The sequence below is a fragment of the Oncorhynchus clarkii genome, chromosome 32 (assembly GCF_045791955.1).
Source record: "Oncorhynchus clarkii lewisi isolate Uvic-CL-2024 chromosome 32, UVic_Ocla_1.0, whole genome shotgun sequence".
Lineage (NCBI taxonomy): Eukaryota > Metazoa > Chordata > Actinopteri > Salmoniformes > Salmonidae > Oncorhynchus > Oncorhynchus clarkii.
The window spans coordinates 30,927,233-30,944,182 of NC_092178.1; the positions used below are offsets into that span (position 1 = coordinate 30,927,233).

Sequence of the window (16,950 nt, forward strand, 5' to 3'; positions counted from 1 at the left end):
AAAGGCACTTACATATTTTATCTCGGCCATTCACCCTATGAATGGCACACACACACAATCAATGTCTCAATTGTCTCTTAAAAATCCTTATTTAACCTGTCTCCTCCCCTTCATATACACTGATTTGAAGTGGATTTAACAGGGGAAATCAATAAGGGATCATAGCGTTCACCTGGATTCACCTGGTCAGTCTGTCATGAAAAAAGCAAGTGTTTTTAATTTCGTATACTCTGTGTGCGTGTGCGTGTGTGTGTGTTTATATATACAGTCGGAAGTTTACATACACTTAGGTTGTGAATACAGGATTATTGTGAATCATCCTAAATTGTCCCTAACATATTTTACTCCCTCGCAACAGTTGTGGGATTCACACACTCATACACACTCAACCCCTTTCCCCCACAACAACCATAGACTAAGATTCTCAACAGTTGCAACATCCCAGAGCCCAACTCAAGAAAGGTCTTGATTTATGAATGCATATACAGTTGAAGTCGGAAGTTTACATACACTTTGTCATGACGTTGGCCTGGGGATAGGTTTATGACAGTCATCTCTCTCTACCCTACTGATGTGACATTTGCAAACCCCTTGGTTAACATAGAGAATCTGGGAACATCAGAAGGTGGGGGGAAATTGACTATATTCTGGTAATCTGACCAATTGAACATATGCGGTGGTACTTAATGAATATGATGTCAGTTCGGTTGTCATCTGAGACATTCTCATCAATGATAAGATGACATAAACTCTACAGTGGAAAGTCTACACATCAGAGTTATCGGATTTACATGGAATTGTTGTTCAATTGAAATGTTTGAATATGAAATTATTCGTGATGGGATGAAATGTGATTTTAGCTTCTAAAATGTGAGATTTGGGTTTTCATAAGGTTAGGGCTCTGCTCAATCAGTGGCCCGCCCCTGTGAAGGGACAGGCCCTCCTCTCCCTTCCTATATAAAGCCTTGATGACAATATAACCTCCTGTTCCGAGGATGTGAGGACGACGGTCCGATGTCAGAATGGTTCAGATAATAACTACAGAACAAAGCCAACATCAGCGTGAGCTTTGGTTGCGAATGGTATGAACTTTGAACTCTTATTTACTACAGAAGTGATACCTCCTAGCCGTTGAGTTAGCAACAGCAACTGCAAATGAGGGTTAGGAAGGAACAGACAGAGTATCCCGTCTATCACACCATGATGTTACTACAACGTATCCAATTGATCACCAGAGACATTATTCAAAGGACTCGGTTTGGCAACACGGCCTTCCATCTACCACCAACCTACTGAAGCGCAGCTCAGAGTAAATATTTATTGCTTTTTCCTTTTCCAAATGGGCGGTAATTTAGAATGCAATTCTAAATTTAGAATTGTAATATACTGTATTTACGATAGCACAGCTTCGCCCTTTGTTCCTCAGTCTTCCTGTTCTTTCACTCAAACCCAGCCCCTTTTCTTTTGTGTAACAAGCTGTCATATCTGTTCCGCCCGCTAGGGACGTTTTTCTTTATGACGTAATTTGTAATCAAGTTATGATTAATTATGTGTATATGTAATTCTGTGTGATTAGTTAGGTATTTAGTAAATAAATAATTAACCCCAATTTTGTATTGCTGATTCAACTTGTTAGCCAGGGTTCGTGAACATAACCAAAAATGTACAACTTTCAGTGAGACTGAATTAAGGTGACAATTAATATTGACTGCTATTGATGTAAAATATTGCTAGGTCTTTAAGAGTTTATTCGGAAGATAACAGCTCTATAAATATTATTTTGTGGTGCCCCGACTCTCTAGTTAATTAAATTTACATGATTAGCTCAATCAGGTAATATTAATTACGGAGAAATTATTTTATAGACTATCATGTCATATCACTTAATCCGACATAGCCAAAGACACGACAACTTAGCTTGGAGTCATTAAAACTCATTTTTCAACCACTCCACAAATTTCTTGTTAACCAACTATACTTTTGGCAAGTCGGTTAGGACATCTACTTTGTGCATGACACAAGTATATTTTTCCAACAATTATTTACAGACAGATTATTTAACTTATAATTCACTGTATCACAATTCCAGTGGGTCAGAAGTTTACATACGCTAAGTTGACTGTGCCTTTAAACAGCTTGGAAAATTCCAGAAAATTATGCTATGGCTTTAGAAGCTTCTGATTTGGAAGTGTACCTGTGGAAGTATTTCAAGGCATACCTTCAAATTCAGTGTCTCTTTGCTTGACATCATGGGAAAATCAAAAGAAATCAGCCAAGACCTCAGCAAAAAATGGTAGACCCCCACACGTCTGGTTCATCCTTGGGAGCAATTTCCAAACGCCTGAAGGTACCACGTTCATCTGTACAAACAATAGTACACAAGTATAAACACCATTGGACTAGGCAGCTGTCATACCACTCAGGAAGGAGATGCGTTCTGTCTCCTAGAGATGAACGTACTTTGGTGCAAAATGTGCAAATCAATCCCAGAACAACACCAAAGGACCTTGTGAAGATGTTGGAGGAAACGGGTACAAAAGTATCTATTTCCACAGGTAAAAGAGTCCTAAATCGACATAACTTGAAAGTCCGCTCAGCAAGGAAGAAGCCCCTGCTCCAAAACCGCCATAAAAAAGCCAGACTACGGTTTGCAACTGCACATGGGGACAAAGATTGTACTTTTTGGAGAAATGTCCTCTGGTCTGATGAAACAAAAATAGAACGGTTTGGCCATAATGACCATCGTTATGTCTTGCTTCCATTCGTGCACTGATGTTGGACGATAGGCCTGGCTCGCTGTTGGTGTTCCAATTCATCCTAAAGGTGTTCGATGGAGTTGAGTTCAGGGCTATGTGCAGGCCAGTCAAGTTCTTCCACACCGATCTCAACAAACCTTTTCTTATGGACCTCGCTTTGTGCATGAGGGCATTGTCATGCTAAAATGGGAAAGGGCCTTCACCAAACTGTTGCCACAAAGTTGGAAGCGCAGAATCGTCCAGAATGTCATTGTATGCTGTAGCGTTAACATTTCCCTTCACTGGAACTAAGGGGCTTAGATCGAACAATGAAAAACAGCCCCAGACCATTATTCCTCCTCCACCAAACTTTACAGCTGGCACCATGCATTAGGGCAGGTAGCGTTCTTCTGACATTCGCCAAACCCGGATTCGTCCCGTCGGACTGCCAGATGGTGAAACGTGATTCATCACTCCAGAGAACTCGTTTCCACTGCTCCAGAGTCCAATGGTGGTGAGCTTTACACCACTCCAGCCGACATTTAGCATTGCACATTGTGATCTTAGGCTTGTGTGTGGCTGCTTGGCCATGGAAACCCATTTCATTAAGCTTCCGACGAACAGTTCTTGTGCTGAGGCCAATGGTGACTTTAAACCAGTTTGTTTAATGGCTATGATAGAATGGATCAAGAACATTGTAGTTACGCCACAAAACGAACCTAATTGACAGAGTGGAAAGAAGGAAGTCTGTGCAGAATAAAAAATATTCCAAAACAATCATCCTGTTTGCAACAAGGCACTAAAGTAATACTGCAAAAGCTTTGTATTCAGGAGAAAAAGTTAATTGCTTTGCCAAAGTGTTATGTTTTGGGCAAATCCAATACAACACATTACTGAGTACCACTCTCCATATTTTTAAGCATAGTGGTGGCTGCATCATGTTATGGGTATGCTTGACATTGTTAAGGGCTGGGGAGTTTTGCAAGATAAAAAAATTAATGGAATGGAGCCAAGCACAGGCAAAATCTGGTTCAGTTTGCTTTTCACCAGACACTGGGAGATTAATTCACATTTCAGCTGGAGAATAACCTAAAACATACGGCCAAATCTACACTGGATGTACTTACCAAGAAGACAGTGGATGTTGGCCGAGTTTCAGTTTTGACTTATATCTACTTGTAAATCTATGGCAAGACCTGAAAAATGGTTGTCTAGCAATGATCAACAACCAATTTTGAAAATAATAATGGGCAAATGTTGCACAATCCAGGTGTGGAAAGCTCTTAGAGACTTACCAAGAAAGACACAACTGCCAAAGGTGCTTCTACAAAGTATTGACTCAGGGGTGTGAATACTTATGTAACACAACAACATGTGGAAAATGTTAAGGGGTATGAATACTTTCTGAAGTGTGTGTGTGTCTCAATCTTGAGCAGAATTATCTATTTTGGATGCAATTGGATTGATGGAGCGAGAGAAAGATGGCGAGAGAGTGCTTGCTTATGCACTGATTTTAAAGCAACGATATTCGAGTGATGGGCTGTTTTAAATCTCTGCAGCTGCAATAAAAAAAAACATATTTATAATAACATTATAAAGTGAAACCTGAAAGGCAGATGGAGATGTGTAAATTAGACTCGCATTCAGTCATTTATATTACAGTAACATAGGCTATGCTGCAGCAAATGTAGGCCTACCTGTCTCAGGAGAAAAAGTGACCATGATGAGATGCATGCATTGTAAACTGCGCTTCTACTGTGATGTGCTGTCTGTCCCCACCCTGAGCATTGATAATTAATCATGCAGAGAGGTGGCCATAGAGAATCCAGATTTAGACATCACGTATAATTTAACAGTTCCATTTCGCATTGATTAGAAATAATTTATAATAATTTGCCGGATTCTCGCAGTTATTTATCCCGGAAAAAGGGAGTGGGTTTGTTTTCATGTGAATACCTGTACAGTATCATGGAATTCTTTCTCTTGACTAATTTAGACTTTTCTATTTCTTTCTGATGAATCACCTGTGGCCCTGGTCTCACCTCTCACAGGTTGCAATCCTTTCTACTTCACTTTCTGCACTATTAGTTCCTGAATGTGTGTGTTATCATTGTGTGTCTGTAAGGATACCGTGCGCTCTAGCCACACCGGCACGCTCTCGCCAGGGGGCCGCGCTCATATGGTCCCCACGAGGGGAGTCTTGTGGAGAAGGAGTGCAGAGTGCACATGGGATCAGGTTCTCAATGGGGGGCTGTGGCTCAGCAGCTTTTGCGGTAGCAGCTACCCACAAACCCCTTCAGCCATTAAGGAAGCAAGGATAAGTGCATTCACCCATTATCACTGACATCAGCGATTAATATAGGAGGTTTTTACTTGGTTATATTTAGAGGGTACTTTTTGATGGCAGTCAAGGACCAGTTAACTAAGATAGCCTTATACTGAGTATTTAGAAAGAAAGGGGCCTATTTATTTGGTGGAGGTATGCCTGCTAGCCTGCTGGCTATGGCTAATCTGACAGATGGTGCATCAATCGTGGTGGAATACTGCAATGATGTCATGACTCACAAGTTATCTTTGCCCTTTTTACTTATTCACTAGATAACAAAGGACCTTTAATTTATAAACTATCTTTTGCAAGAGAGTTGGAAAGCTGCAGGGTCAACTACATATGAATGTTCCGTAATGTTGTGCCCTACTGACCGAGCCCAGATAACACGTAATAGGTCTATTGCCTGTAACTTTATTGCCCCACTTGATAACTGAAGTACAGTATTACGAAACCCCAAGCACTAATGTAAATTGGCATACTTAAAAAAAAAAAATTGTAATTAATTTTTTTATTTTATTGAATATCCGAAACATACAATATACTTGCAGTGAAGCCGCTCAACAACTACATCATACCAGTCATCCAACAAACTCGCATTCAGAGCGACACACAGAAGCATCCAGGGTCAATGCCCTGCTCAAGGGCATGTTGACAGACCTCCCACCAGGCCAAAAAACATGAACCCGAACCCTCCAAGATCCCCCCCATAGTCTCACAATAGCTGTCCCTCAACCATTTGAGCCCCCCCCCCAAGAAGAAAAATAAAAAATACAATTAAGTCCATTCTTGCACAAAGGAATAACCTCAACCAAATTCCAAACACTGGTGACATCCAGTGGAAGCGGTAGGAACTGAAAACAGGTTCCTATGAAATATCCCTTAGCAAAGACAATTCAGGTAACAGAGAGGAGAAAAAAACAAAACAAATTCTGAACAGTTATTCCTCAGGGTTTTGCCTGCTACATAAGTTCTGTTATACTCACAGACATGATTCAAACAGTTTTAGAAACTTCAGAGTGTTTTCTATCCAAATCTATTAATAATATATCTTATATTCTTGGCATGAGTAGCAGGAAGTTGAAATTGGGCATGCTATTTATCCAAAAGTGAAAATTCTGCCCCCTAGCCCCAAGAGGTTAAAACAAAGCACATCAATGACAACTAAAATCATGACAGCAATGCCAATTGTATATGTTTGTGTGCATGTCTGGCACTATTACATGTATGTGTGTGTTCTTGTTTATGTTGATTTGAATGAGAGTGTGAGTATATGCATGTGTACAAACACCTGCATGGCATCAGCCTCAGGCAAACCAGCATTAGTTGTACAAACACTGCCCCTCAGTGTCATTCAAACATACTTTTTATTATGTTTTATTTTTATTTTTTGTTGACTTTTATCTTTGACCATAATTCTATCTCCTGCACAGCAACTCCACTCCCACTTGTCTCCAATTCCACATCCCAACCCTCAGCTTCCCTCAGCCCATCCCATCTATCTCTGCTGGCCACCCACTTCGGGTTTCTACGCAACACATATCTTTCAACTATGCTGTGATGTTTAATGTACAATTTCAATCTATCTAATCGAATAGAATCCACAGATTGCGAGTTGAAGATAAATACTTTTACAAAGAGTATTAGTGTATTACTAAATGCTATGCATTTTCAGCCATTCCTGAACCTGAGACCGAAACAGGCTACTTGAGGGCAATACCAAAATAAATGGTATTTTGCTTCTGTATCCTCACATCAAAATCTGCAGAACTTCGATGATTTTATGCCCCAAATATTCAACATTTTGTTGGTGGCATGAATTCTATATAATAATTTTAGCTGAAAAGCACAAAGTCTTGAATCTTGCGTTGTTTTATACTGTATATCAACTCATACACCCTGTACCATGGAATCGGTACATCAAAAATCTCTTCCCAACTATTTTGCAATCTGTATGGCACAGTTGTTAACATCCTGGTCCTCAAATGAAACTGGTATGCTTTCCTATTTATGCTATTTTTATTCCTCCACCAGTTTTGATACTTTATATTGGGCGAGCAGACAGACCAGTTCCCCACCTCCTCCCGTTGCCACCTGCCTCCTCCATTTTTGGGGTAATGCTGTAATCAATTGGTTGTACTCTTCTTGAGCAGACCTTCCCGTACAATTCTGATAACTCCATGAAGGACAAAACTCTACCATTCCAATTTACAATATAATTTAAGAACAAAATACTCTTTTAATTGGCATACTAATTTCCTGATGCTTCTCTGTAGATAAAGTCTGTTCAATCCAAATTCGCTGACTGTAGTTCATATTGAAGAAGTGTCGTAAACTGTGTATGTAGTCGTCAAATATGATGTCTGTGTATCTAGACCCCTGATCCTTTTGTCTAAGGCAATTAGAAAATGTAATTGAGCAATTAACAGCACAAGGGATTAACATAACTATTGTACAACGAAGCTCAATGCTTGGAATTGTTTTAGCACTCTGTGTGTGTGTCTGTGTTTGAGTGTGTGTGTGTGGTCAATTTGGATCAGAAACATGGCGACAGGTTGGGTAAACTGCGTTCATGTGAGCCTGGAGAGTTTGGCTACTTATTCCTATCGGATCTCAGAATTCCTGCCTAATCCCACATTGGGGAGGTGAAGAGCGGATTAGGCAACAGGAAATATCCTTCAAAAGGCCTATTCCCGCTGCTTTTCCGAGCCCTCGCAATCAGATTCCCGGGGTGTGTCTCTCCATCCTCTTGGCTCGTTGTTTTTAGGGAGAAACGGGAGGGATGCCCCACGCGAAGGCACACCCGCAAACATACACATTTAAATGCGCACACACACACACTTTTTTGCGTACACAAATTCACATCCATACTCACCCACACATCCTTACACACAAACTTACCCATGCACGTACATACAAGCATAGGCACAGACAGATGCATACACACCCATGATCACATACACACAAACACATGGATTTTGTGTTGTAGATACAGTGGGGCAAAAAAGTATTTAGTCTGCCACCAATTGTGCAAGTTCTCCCACTTAAAAAGATGAGAGAGGCCTGTCATTTTCATCATAGGTACACTTCAACTATGACAGACAAAATGAGAAAATAAAATCAAGAAAATCACATTGTAGGATTTTTAATGAATTTATTTGCAAATTATGGTGGAAAATAAGTATTGCACAATTGGTGGCTGACTAAATACTTTTTTGCCCCACTGTATGTGGTAGTGGAGTTGGGGCCCGAGGGCACACACTTAGTGTGTTGTGAAATCTGTTATGAATGTATTGTATTTTTTTAAATTTTATTCATAAACTGCCTTAATTTTGCTGGACCTCAGGACCTGGACCTTGCTGGACCTGCCTTGGCAGCAGCTAATGGGGATCCTTAATAAATACAAATACAAACACAAGTGAATTGTGTTGAGGCCATGTGATTCCAAGAGTTCGGAGAATGCAAAAGTTTCATTAGTAGATCATTTGGTGATCAATGACACTGTAAACTACTTTGTATGTGCAAACTGTACATACTTAGTTGGGCTTATCCAACTAAACAAGATCTCAGTTTAAACTTAACTTTATTGTACAGGGAGTGGTGTCTCTAGGAATCATTTGAAGCTTCAGTCTTTGAGATAAGGTGGCTGGGTGAGGTTCTGAGGACTTTTCTACAGTACCCAAGCCAAGGTAGAGGACATTGATCCTCTGACGAGAACACAATGAGAAAGTCGATAAATATCGGGCTGGGTTATCCAGTGGCTATGCAGGGAGGAAATCACTTCACATGGGACACAGCTATATTTCCCTGCTAGAGGTTTCCCCACCGAAGGAGGTTGTGTGTGTCTTCATAGGTGAGTGTCCGTTCATGAGTGTACTTGTGCACATGCCCATACATATCCTCCTCATTTCTCACACCTCCAAAAGCCCAGTCTCCGTCCGATTAATCTTGAGCCGCTCGACAAGCCCTATCAAGCTATCTCAATAAGAGATTTACTCCTATCTAGGTGATACTATTCTAGTGCTGAGGGTATTATTTTTAAATTATTTTACTTTCACCCTTTTCTCCCCCAATTTCGTGGTATCCAATTGGTAGTTACAGTCTTGTCTCATTGCTGCAACTTCCGTACGGACTTGGGAGAGGCGAAGGTCGAGAGCCGCGCGTCCTCTGAAACACGACCCTGCCAAGCCGCACTGCTTCTTGACACAGCGCCCGCTTAACCCGTAAGCCAGCCGCACCAATGTGTTGGAGGCACAGCTAGCACTGCGATGCAGTTCCTTAGACCACTGTGCCACTCGGCAGGTCCCTGATTAGTGCTTTTTGAGATCAGTTTCAGTTCGATTATCAATTTTAGGTTTCGATTATTATTATTTTTTACATTAAATGCATCATTAGATAATGACAACATAATTTTAGAGCTTTTTAATGGAAATTCCAAAGCCACAAATAGTGAACATTCAATTCCATTGTCTCGTCCACATTGGGTAGACATCAATATAAAAATAGGAAATTACTATGAAATTATAAAATATTTCAGATGTGTGTGTATATCATTTTTTTAAACATTTTTATTTGATAACTTTATTATTTTTCATTACTTAAGGCCTCATCTCATCTCTGACCAAGCAGTGGCAGCCAGCCAGCCAGGCCTTCTGTTATCTCTGTCACTGCTCCCCATACTATACTGTCTTTAGCCATCCAATTTAGCTAGGCTAGCCTTCCTAAGTATGCTACAGAGCTGTCTGACAAAATCATCTTACTAGTTCTTCAAAGTAGATAAGACATACTTTTACAAAAAAAAATTACATCATCCTTGTCGTTGTGTACATTCCTCTCTTATGCGGTCTTTGTGTATCTAACCTAACATAGCAGGCATAAAAGTGTATCCATCTCTATCCGAGCCGGAAAGAACAGGCTTATGGTCATTGTAGTTCATTACCACGTTTCTGCGCAGAACTAGGTTGAACATTTGCTTCATGAAAACTGCAACTCCCTTTACAAAAAAACAAACTGAAAGGGAATTCAAGTAAATAAACCGATGTAGGTCAATTAGTTGTTTAATAACCCCAGAAATGTTGTTGAATCAGTCAGCACTAGACTATTCTAACACTGTCTCGCCTGTGTCTATTCCTGGACTATACGGAGAGCCAAATCATAGTGAGAAGCCACTTATCAGATCCATCCCATAGAGGCGTTCTCTCAGTCTCACCCCCATTCACCCTTATGGGGCTCAGCCTTATCTTTAGGACAGAGGTGCCAACCATACAGACTACTGGCCGGCTCTTTTTATGTGCCACGGGCAGATGCCAGATCGCATGGCAGCCGTTCCAGGTGGGTGAATGAATGTTCTATTATTTTTCTATTAAAAATATATTTTGTATGAAGTCTCCCCATGTGTTCCTCACGAGTTTGCTCAAATGTACCCAAGGGGCTGAATTGGTCAATTGATACATTTCCAAGTACATAACTATAGAGAACATACAACAATGCTGTGGCAATAAATAATGTACCTTTACACACTCCCAGGAATGTCATACATGATGGATCATTAGCTTCCCTACATAAAAAGGTACTAACCTTGGAGGTACCAATTCCTACATTTGAATGAGTGGGGGGTGGAGGGCTTGACTGTGGTATCTTTGAAGTTGGCTCCCACAGGTCATCTGACTCTCTACCGCTATTGAGGATTTAAAAATCAGTTAGAACTCAAGTTTACTATTACGTATTTTATTTCACCTTTATTTTGGCTGGGGGTGAGCACTGCTTCAATACATTAAATACACAAACCTTATCTATAAATGTATGCATGTATGTGTGAGTGTGTGTGAGTGAGTATAGGGAACACAATCACTATAATAAAATGTGGATAAATAGGCAATAAGACACAGACTATACTGATATATTGTATGCCTCATATTATATATATATACAGTGCCTTGCGAAAGTATTCGGCCCCCTTGAACTTTGCGACCTTTTGCCACATTTCAGGCTTCAAACATAAAGATATAAAACTGTATTTTTTTGTGAAGAATCAACAACAAGTGGGACACAATCATGAAGTGGAACGACATTTATTGGATATTTCAAACTTTTTTAACAAAATCAAAAACTGAAAAATTGGGCGTGCAAAATTATTCAGCCCCTTTACTTTAAGTGCAGCAAACTCTCTCCAGAAGTTCAGTGAGGATCTCTGAATGATCCAATGTTGACCTAAATGACTAATGATGATAAATACAATCCACCTGTGTGTAATCAAGTCTACGTATAAATGCACCTGCACTGTGATAGTCTCAGAGGTCCGTTAAAAGCGCAGAGAGCATCATGAAGAACAAGGAACACACCAGGCAGGTCCGAGATACTGTTGTGAAGAAGTTTAAAGCCGGATTTGGATACAAAAAGATTTCCCAAGCTTTAAACATCCCAAGGAGCACTGTGCAAGCGATAATATTGAAATGGAAGGAGTATCAGACCACTGCAAATCTACCAAGACATGGCCGTCCCTCTAAACTTTCAGCTCATACAAGGAGAAGACTGATCAGAGATGCAGCCAAGAGGCCCATGATCACTCTGGATGAACTGCAGAGATCTACAGCTGAGGTGGGAGACTCTGTCCATAGGACAACAATCAGTCGTATATTGCACAAATCTGGCCTTTATGGAAGAGTGGCAAGAAGAAAGCCATTTCTTAAAGATATCCATAAAAAAGTGTTGTTTAAAGTTTGCCACAAGCCACCTGGGAGACACACCAAACATGTGGAAGAAGGTGCTCTGGTCAGATGAAACCAAAATTGAACTTTTTGGCAACAATGCAAAACGTTATGTTTGGCGTAAAAGCAACACAGCTCATCACCCTGAACACACCATCCTCACTGTCAAACATGGTGGTGGCAGCATCATGGTTTGGGCCTGCTTTTCTTCAGCAGGGACAGGGAAGATGGTTAAAATTGATGGGAAGATGGATCGAGCCAAATACAGGACCATTCTGGAAGAAAACCTGATGGAGTCTGCAAAAGACCTGAGACTGGGACGGAGATTTGTCTTCCAACAAGACAATGATCCAAAACATAAAGCAAAATCTACAATGGAATGGTTCAAAAATAAACATATCCAGGTGTTAGAATGGCCAAGTCAAAGTCCAGACCTGAATCCAATCGAAAATCTGTGGAAAGAACTGAAAACTGCTGTTCACAAATGCTCTCCATCCAACCTCACTGAGCTCGAGCTGTTTTGCAAGGAGGAATGGGAAAAAATGTCAGTCTCTCGATGTGCAAAACTGATAGAGACATACCCCAAGCGACTTACAGCTGTAATCGCAGCAAAAGGTGGCGCTACAAAGTATTAACTTAAGGGGGCTGAATAATTTTGCACGCCCAATTTTTCAGTTTTTGATTTGTTAAAAAAGTTTGAAATATCCAATAAATGTCGTTCAACTTCATGATTGTGTCCCACTTGTTGTTGATTCTTCACAAAAAAATACAGTTTTATATCTTTATGTTTGAAGCCTGAAATGTGGCAAAAGGTCGCAAAGTTCAAGGGGGCCGAATACTTTCGCAAGGCACTGTATATATATATATATAGAGAGAGAGAAATCAAAGACAAATATCTTATATGAATATGCAACCATTTAAACAATTGGATTAGCATGAGAAGCAAAAATCGTATTTTACTTACTGATCTAAAAGTAACATTACCTTCTCCTTACAATCTTTCTTGCGTGCAGGACTCCTCATGCCCTCTCCTGTTAAATTTCTGCAATAATCTCATCCAAATGTGTATACTTGAAGTTCGATTTAGTGTTTATACTCTTAGTAGCCATGTCGTACTTTTTACGTTTTGAGAAAACTTTGTAGAAGACGGCGAGCGCTGAGTAACATAAGCTCCCCTGCGTCCTTTGGATTTTCAATGGAGAATGAATCGCATTGCACGCAGCCATAGGACAATGGGCGTTAGTCCTACAAAGGACCATCACATACTCATGTAAAGCCCAGCTCATTGGCTATCTAGCCAGCTATGTTTCAAAACGATAGGTGGTCCTTGGACCAAGAGACTGTCAATCAAGTGAACACTGCCCGACATAATGATGGCTGTCCTTTGTGGGCTAATTGACATGTTGTGTAGCCAATACGTAATGTAAAATTATGAAACAAAGTTTGGTTGCCTTCTAGAGTGTCTGAGGATTGCACCGAACTTGGCCGGATGAAACAATGTTTAGCCGGTTAGATTTCATTGATTGTTTTGTTGAAATAATCGGAAGTCATGCGAAACGCTGTGTACAACATGGATTGTGAGGGGTTATAAAAATAGATTTTATCAAACAAAACTACCCCCCAAAAAATTCTCTGGGACCCTCATGATGACAAATTAGATCAAGGTTACTGAATGTAAGTACATTATTTGCTGTCAGAGGTGAATGTATCAAACCAGCTGCCTTAATAAGTGTTTTGTTGTGCACTACCCTCAAACAATAGCATGGTATTCTTTCGCTGTAATAGCTACTGTAAATTGGACACTGCACTTAGATTAACAATCATTTAAGCTTTCTGACCATATAAGACATGTCTATGTCCCAGAAATGTGGCTTTTGTTTACAACGCCATTCTAGTCAAATATCGCATATTGAGCAGCAATTGTCCCTATTTCGAGACACTGATCCAGTAGTTAAGAGGCTCTAAAGCTGACATTTATAGGAAGCCCAAAGTAATGGAGCTTTCCAAATGTGGCATCTGCTCTATGGTCGGCTGCTCAGGGCTTATTCAATTTAAAACATGACTGGGAGCTCTGTTAAAGGCAGATATGGACATTTTTTTAAACAAAATATCTCGGATCAGCTGTTCAAGTTGAACACGAGGATGACCTTTGACGACATTTTCAAAGGGATTTAAAGAGTTCTGGTGGCTATCCTAGTCGTACAATGAAAATGGGGAATTTGACACCTGTTTATTTCCATGTTATGATAAACTACTTAATGGATGACACACTGAGTTCGGAATACGAGGTTGTGATTTTATCACATGTGCATTCATTGTTTATGTACTGTTCACTTTGAATCAGCCCCTCATGGACAGCGTAAAAAGATCGATTGACATGTTCAGTGCTGTGAGTAATAGAGGTTTCTGCACATCTCGGAGCATTTTATCAATGTCAAAAAGTCGACAGAATAGTTGATCCTCGGTCCAAGATGACCAGCAGATAACATTTTCAATTAAAACGCATCCAAGTCTCTCACAAACCCTATCAGAAACCGCACAGGTCTCCTCACGTCACCACACCTTTTGTGGTGTTATGAACCTTGTTCCACCTTACAGTCGTTGTTGTATTGGATTTTGTGGAGGTGGCACATCTTGTTGACAGGAAGACAAAGAATGCCGCAACGCAGGAAATGTCACGGTGTCCATGTGATGTGTGTTAGGGTGGAACGAGGGCCCCATTTGCTTTCGGTTCCTCCTGGAACCTGACTAAATGCTACACATGCCAAGGCTGCCTTTTAACATTACATTCCCCACCTCTGAGAAAGCATTGTGTGTGTTAGAAGGTTTCTATTTGTGTTTCTCTTCACGCCTACAGACAGATGTGGCCTGTCACACACACACAGAGAAATAGGCAGACATACAGTGCATTTTGTAAGTATCCAGACCCCTTGACTTTTTCCAAATTTTGTTAATTTACAGCCTTATTCTAAAATGTATTAAATTGTTGTTTGTTTTTCATCAATCTACACACAATACCCCATAATGACGAGGCAAAATCAGGTTCTATATTTTTGCAAATGTATAAAAAAAAATGGAAATATCACATTTACATAAGTATTCAGACCTTTTACTCATTACTTTGTTGCCACACCTTTGGCAGCGATTACAGCCTTGGGTATGATGCTAAAAGCTTGGCGGACCTGTATTTGAGGAGTGTCTCCCATTCTTCTCTGCAGATCCTCAAGATCTGTCAAGTTGGATGGGGAGCGTCGCTGAACAGCTATTTTCAAGTCTATCCAGAGATGTTCGATCAGGTTCAAGTCCGGACTCTGGCTGAGCCACTCAAGGACATTCAGAGTCTTGTCCCAAAGGCACTCCTGCGTTGTCTTGGCTGTGTGCTTAGGGTCATTGTCCTGTTGGAAGGTGAACCTTCGCCCCCGGTCTGGGGTCCTGAACACCCTGGAGCAGGTTTTCATCAAGGATCTCTCTTCACTTTGCTCCGTTCATCTTTCCCTTGATCGTGACTAGTCTCCCAATCCCTGTCGCTAAAAAACACCCCCGTAACATGATGCTGCCACCACCATGCTTCACCGTAGGGATGGTGCCAGGTTTCCTTCAGACATGATGCTTGGAATTCAGGCCAAAGAGTTTAATCTTGGTTTCATCAGACCAGAGAATCTTGTTTCTGAGAGTCCTTTAGGTGCCTTTTGGCGAACTCCAAGTGGGCTGTCATGTGCCTTTTTACTAAGAAGTGGCATCCGTCTGGCCACTCTACTATAAAGGCCTGATTGGTGGAGTGCTGCAGAGATGGTTGTCCTTCTAGAACTATGGAGCTCTGTCAGAGTGACCGCTGCGTTCTTGGTCAGAGAACGCTTAGTTTTTGCTTAGTTTTTGCTCTGACATGCACTATCAACTGTGGGACCTTATATAGACAGGTGTGTGCCTTTCCAAATCATGTCCAGTCAATTGAATTTACCACAGGTGGACTCCAATCACGTTGTAGAAACATCTGAAGGATGATTAATGGAAACAGGATGCACCTGAGCTCAATTTCGATTCTCATAGCAAAGGGTCTGAATGCTTATGTAAATAAGGTATTTCTCTTTTTATATTTAAAACATTTCTAAATATCTGTTTTTTCAACTTGTCATTATGGGGTATTGTGTGTAGATTGATGAGAATTTAAAAAATATTTAATCCCTTTTAAAATAAGGCTGTAATGTTACGTTTTTATTTTTCCATGGTACATAATCAGACATATTTCAATATCTTACATTGTCAATAGATATGGCTTTCCTACCCCCTCCAGGTTTGGTGAATGGATCAACCAGACCCACCTTCAGGCACGGACTGAGAAGAATGACACTTACGTTCATGGTGTCTCACACACACCGACACATAAACAGGCTTTCAGTATCAGTACTGGGAGGTTTCTGATTGCCTCACTTCAACCATAAATTAGTCAGTTCCAGGAAACAGAGGAGCAATTAGGTCCACTCTACACGCTGTCCTAGGTCATCCTGTTACCTTTGAACCTCTGGGCCTTGCTTATAGAGATTTGTCAAGCTTGTTGGCATTCATGTCTCAGCTTAGGTACTGTAAGCCATCAGTGATTGCGAAAGTGAAGATCTCCATCTCAAATGCCAAAACAAGACAGACCATATCTATCTCATGCAGCCAGTGTAGATGGAGGGAGGATTATAGGGAGCTTTGTCTCTGGCTCAGCCATGTTTACAGGGAGATTGGAGTGTGTCTATGGGAAAGATGGGGGAAGGGATAGGGAGGGAACAGGAGGAAGGTAACAGAGAGATGGATAGAGAGATGTCAAGGTGAGTGGGAGGGCAGAGACGGACAGAGAGGGAGGAGGAAAAGAAGCAGAGACCGGTAGGAGTCTTTGCGAGGAGGAAGAGAGAGAGTGTTGCATGTTTATGAAGTTTGCAGAGATGGAAGACACAACGTGGAGATTAACTGTCTCAAGCCGAAGGACGTTGACTGCAGGAGCATATTGCCACATATCTACCTATCTGTTTATATACACACACACACACACCGCCTACACAAACACACGCACTGCCTGAGATTGTTTTGGCCAACAATCTTATCTTAGCTTTGTCTGGAGTCTGGACAGAGAGCAAGTGCAGTGGCGATTGCAGGGTTGTTTTAGGGAGGAAGGTATGGGGTAACGTGTCCTGAATGGGAA

The 16,950-nt window shown here is 40.9% G+C and overlaps 1 protein-coding gene across 3 annotated transcripts in view; it reads left to right on the top strand.

The window, feature by feature from the left end:
* LOC139391821 (semaphorin-6D-like) overlaps positions 1 to 16,950 on the top strand; it is a 134,069-nt gene that overhangs the window by 47,628 nt on the left and 69,491 nt on the right. The gene's annotated exons all lie outside the window — the stretch shown is intronic.